Source organism: Mustela putorius, unplaced genomic scaffold (genome assembly GCF_011764305.1).
Source record: "Mustela putorius furo isolate JIRA1106 unplaced genomic scaffold, ASM1176430v1.1 tig00000813_pilon_pilon_pilon, whole genome shotgun sequence".
Lineage (NCBI taxonomy): Eukaryota > Metazoa > Chordata > Mammalia > Carnivora > Mustelidae > Mustela > Mustela putorius.
In genome coordinates, this window is record NW_025421485.1 from 5637913 (window position 1) to 5643488 (window position 5576).

The following is a 5576-nucleotide window of genomic DNA, read 5'->3' on the forward strand; positions in this document are numbered from 1 at the left end:
AGTCCCACTTCTCCTCCGACAGTCCCGAACAGTGGCTAATATTATGATTTCCATCTTACAGATGAGGCACCAAAGAGCCAAGCGCCTTGCCCAGGGTCACCCAGGTTGGGAGTGACACAGCTGGAGTTCAAGTGTGGACAGCCAGCTGGACTCCCAAGCTGACCTCTGCACCGCAAGGGCCTCAGACCCACCTCCCCCCTGATGATGCAACTTCCTGGAGCTGTCAGCGCCCCCTTTCCTCTCTGCCTGCGCACTTGCTGTTTCCTCTGCCTAGGGTGCTCTCCCTGGAAAGGTCACCTCCTCCAGGAAGCCTTCCCACTTTCCATTAGCATTCTCCTACTTCCCTGTGAAAGTCTTTACTCTGCAAATCCTCATCTGTCTTTTCAGCAGACCGTGACCTCCTTGATGAATTTCCTTGATGAATTTCCGCATCCCCAGGACCTAGCACACTGCCTGGTATGGACCAATAAGTGGTTGATGAGTGAATGAGTGAGGGAGTGAGTGTTTGAAGGGAGGGGTGTGGGAGGAGGTTATTGGTTGCTCTAGGGCTGGTGCCCAGAAGCCCCTAAATTTACCCATTCCTGGCATCTCTGAGATTATTCCCCCGAAAGTCACTTAGGTTGGTAAAGAAGACATTAGGTTGCCATGGTGACAGAATTTTTTTCCTGCCACAGCAAGCACTTCCACAGAAACCCCAGTGGATGTCTGCGAGCGCACTGCCCCCTCCTCGCACAGCACACCCGCCTCCCCCAGCACCTGAGTCCAGGCCAGCGCTTCTCCCACCGTGGCCTTTGGCTGGGCTCCTCCATGCCACCCGATTCAAAGCTGCATTCAGCCCACTTCTCCTCACCCCTCCCCTGCGTAAGCAAGGGGCACCCCAGCCCCAGGCTCTCAGCACTGGGGAGTCAAGCCCAGCCATCCTCAGCCAGGAAACATTCGCCCAGAAAGGGGAAGGTGCAGGGCTCCCACGCCCTGCCCAGGCTGGTTTCACTCTGCCGCCTGCCGGCACCTGATGCCTTGCTTTGCTTCCCTTTTCCCTCATCTCCCAGGGACCCTCTGGACTCTTGTGACAGAAGCCAGGGACGGGCACCTGGAAAAGGACAAGGCCTCAGGCCAGGGAGGAACACGGGGAAGAAAAGGCATCTGTTGGTGGAAGCTGAGAGAGGTCCAGCAGCTTTCCCAAGGACACACAGCAAAGGAGTGGCGGAGACAGGATCGGAACCCTGCTCTCTGTGGAGACGAGGCCCAGCCTCTACCCACTATCCTGCCAGGCGGGACTCCACCTTCCCTGGCACAGAAAGGGGAGACGGACGGCCCCATCAGGAAGTGCAGACACAGCCCCTGGTTGTGAACGTGGGGTGCTGACTTGGGCAAGGGTACAGCCCATGGTGTCCACACCTCCCCATATGTGGACCGAGGAGCTCATCAACCCTCTTGACTCTCAGACCAGAGAAGAGGCGAAGTAACTTTGCCCAAGAGGGGCCAGAAAGCAGGGAGCCGATCTGTCAGATTCTGAACACAGCCTCTGTCCGTACCCCTGGACTCAGCTCTCCCTGCCTTGGTGGAGGCGGTCAAGGAGGAGGGAACGGGGCAGGTGGAAGTTGGGGGGGCGGGCAATGGCCCAACCCAGGCCAGGCCAGGGACCAGCAGCCAGGAGAGCCCCTCTCGTGCAGGCAGGAGGGCCCGGCTGGCTCCGCACGCTCTTCCTGGAAGCAGCGGGGGGTGGGGGGGCGCTGGGACGGTGAGGACCGGAGAAGCTGATGGGCAGGGACTCTCGGGCCCTACCAGAGGGGAGCTGAACCCCAGCTGCACCCTCACCGGGGGTGGGTCTGAGTTTGGGACGATCATTTACTGGTTCTCCCTGAACTACTGTTCTTCTCATCTGTACAATGGGGGTAACGGAGACTAAGGGCCCCTGGCTTTGTACAATAGGTCAGGATGCATTCGAGGGAGGCTCCCCAGACTATCATTGTTTTTCTCTGTGTTTTGCTTCCCACGGAACACCCGAGTGTCTGCGGCTGCTCTGGACTCTATGTATGCATGTGGCGCTTAGCAGGTGCTCACCAGGAGCTGCTTAAATAGGCTGACACCGGAGTCCATTTAAGCTGCCTTGTACTCCGTTACTGACGTGCTGCTCTCCCCTGCTCTTTGCTGAGAGTGATGAGAGCCGAGCGCCGCGTCACTCTTGTCTGCTGACTCCCGGGAGCTCCGGGCCACGCTGGCTCATAGTAGGTGCTCATTGTCTGTCAAGTTGAATTCACTGGGGACCAACCACAGGCTCTGCTCAGGGCCACTGATGGGCCCCGCAACTCTAGAGGTGGGGGTCAGTGTTCTTCACCCCACCTCACAGCTGTGAAGTCTCGGGCTCAGCAGCGGTGGGTAGGTCGGTCACTCTCAGAATCAGTTGGCAGCAGCTGTCCGCGGAGTTGTTACCCGATTCTGACCCTGTGATTTCCATTCCACTGGCCTGCAGGAGGGAAGACGACAGAGAGGCGGGGGAGCCTGCCAGACCCTCACTGCATTGCTGCTTTCCCAAAGCTAGTTACTACCCTGCCCTTCTAAGCCCCTGCTCTGATCTCGCTGTGGGCTTGGCCTTGGCATTGGAACCGGCATGACTGCCGTGAAGGAATGGGGCCAGGGCTGGTGTGACACCAAAGGGAAGACAGAGGCCCCCTAGTCTGGCTTTGTGCAGCTGGCCAGAGACCCGCTAGCAAGCTCCATCCAGCCTATGACTCAGGCAGCTGGTCCTGCCATCCCAGAGCACCACAATACCCCCGACCCGGCCCCCAGGACCCCACCTCCATCCCCGCCCAGCCCCTCTGAGCCTTGCCCTCCCTCCCCAAGACCTGCGGATCTGTGGTGTTCTGCCGCCTACACAGAGCCTGCCTCCCAACGCGGCATCTCTGGCTCTCATCCCCATGGCAACACTCGCCACCCCCGCAGGACCACAGGACTGCTGTGTGCTGCCCGTTTGGGTCATTTGGGTCGAGGGGACACCCACGCACCTGCTCAGGCCAAGACTGGGAGTTCACTTGTGCACCCACTCCCTCCCCCATGGGGCAGAGCGCTAGTGTGTGTGTGGAGGGGGGTGTATACATCTGGGCGGGGCTGCTCACAGGTGTGTGTGTGCATGTGCGCGCGTGTGTGTGTGTGTGTGTGTGTGTGCCCTGTAGGCGCAGGTGCTGTTATCCGGAGCCCAGGGGCGGTGGGCAGTGCCTCACTGTGTGTTGTGTGTGTGTCCTCTGTGTGGGTTTGTGTCTGACAATGTGCCTGCGCCCCTCGGGGTTTGGGCACTGTCTGTGGGTCTGTGTCTCTGGCAGAGGCTGGGAGGGGCCAGTCCCACTGCCTGTCTGTGCCAGAGACTCCGGGACCGCAGCTCCTCTCACTGCACCTGCCCAGTGGCAGGAGAAGGACCCCAGCTCTGGCCTGTTCGCTCAAAAGTCCGGGGCCCCGCAGGGGCCAGCGGGGGACCCCACTTGCCATCTTTGCTGTGCTCTCCCCCAGGGCCGGCAGTTCATCCACAGACACAAGATGCTGGTCTTTGGCCCTTAGACTCCACACTGTCCTCTCCTGAACCACCTCCCGACTCCATCTTCCAGTGCCAAGAATGAAGCCATGGAAAGGGCCATGGTCGTGTGTCAGGAGAGAAGGGACATGTCGTCTTGGTTCTGTTCACAACTGGCCATGGGACTTTACACAGGACACGGTCTCTCCGGCCCTCAGTTTCCCTGTTAATGATTTCTCATGGACTTTCTAGTTCTGACCACGCAGAACCCCGTCAAATGACAATTGTCTAAGCGCTCCACTCTCGATGCAGAGCATCTCCTCTCCCCTTCATGACAGCAGCCCTCTGGCTTGTCTGTCCTCTCCAGCTGATGAGGAGGACATGAGAGCACAAAGGAGTGAGGTCACCCCGGCGGCCTCGGAGTCAGGGGTCAGCCCCGTCAGCCTGACCCCGAGCCTTCGCTTCCTTCTCCCACCTGCTCCCCGCGCGCTCTGCCCACAGGCGCCAGGGCCAGCCCGGCCTCTCCCTCCACAGATGCTCGGCCGAGGGACAAAGGGCACCAGCTAGCTCTGCTGGGAGGCCCCTGCTCACCCCTGCTGGCGACAGGGCCATAAATCAAAGAGAGAAATGTCAGAAGGGAAAGAAAAAAGGCAGAGCCATTATGCCCCTCCAGGCTGATGCGTAATAACTCATGGAGTCACGAGATCAAGGACTTCACTGCAGGGGCCTGGGGGGGACAGGCAAGGTTCAGACTCAGGGCAGTGCGGGAAGCAGAAGCCTCAGAGCCGGATCAGGAGGTGGGAAGGGAGTGGGGGTGTGCTGGGTCAGGGCGAGAGGAATGAGGCTCCTGGGCTCCGAGCAGGGGTGTGGAGCTGCGGTGCTCGGAGCAGGGGTGTGGAGCTGCGGTGCTCAGACTTCCTGTGCACATTGGTCACTGGGACTCCCGTGTGCGTGTGCTTCCTGGCCCAGCGGGTCTGGGGGGTGCCTGAGCTTCTGCATTTCTCACAAGCACCCAGATCATGCTCCTGGCCTGGTCTGGGACGTGCTCTGAATTCCACGAGTGAGGGCTCAGCCGTCCCACCGCCTCGGTGTGAACTTACATCTGCCCCTAAAATTGGCTGTGAGTCCCAAACCACCATGCCTTAAGTTTCCTTACTTATAAAATGGGGGTAATCCTGGTAGCTGCTTGGAGGAGGTGGTTGTGGGGTTAAAAAAATGAATCCATGTTAGCACACATGAAAGCCTATAGATAGTGATTGGTGAGCCGGTTATTCTAGAACGCTGGGCTGAACGTGAGCTTTCTGCTGAGGATAATGGGCTGCTGTTGAGTTTTAAGCAGAGAATGACCTGACCGAAGTCTTATTTAAAAGACTTTCTCTGGGTGGTGTTGGGAAATGAGTGGGAGGTGCAGGGCAAGCCCAGGACAGGGCTGAGTCAGGCCTGTTCCAGGAGGGGGTGAGGGCTGAGGTGGGGAGAGAGGAAGCAGCAAGCGAGTCTGGAACAGCCGCAGGATGGAGGGAGAGAGCAGCAGGAAGGACATTTCTGAGTGGCTCTAACTCGAGTCGGCCAAAGGCTACCCTGAGGCTGTGCCCAGGCCAGGCAAGGAAGCTTCTGGGCCGAGCCAGGGGCTCCCAACCTGCTGGGCTGCTCGACCGTCCTGATGGGCCCCCAGCCCACCGCTTGCCCTCCTCTGCCTCACCTGCCCGCAGGTTCTCAGGCCCCCAACTCAGCTCACCTGCCTGGACCCCAACTCTGCTTGCTCCGCCAGGCACAGTGAGAGGGCCTATGCGCCCCGCGGCTGTGTGCGTGGGATTGTGGGGCGTGCTGCCTGCATGGGGGCCGCCCCCGTGCCTGTGGTCTGGGAGAGGAGAAAAGAAGGAAAGGCCGCTGCATTGCTCAGGTGAAGAGTGGAGGGAACGAATTAGGAGTATCCGTTCTGTCTATAAAGGCATTTCATGAATGAGCTTGTTCCTTAAAAAGTTCCCAAGGACCCACTGACTCATTCATTCACAGGCAAATGAAACTTTGACCCTGCTCCCCCCCAGATCCCACAGTAGGACGAGGAGACCAC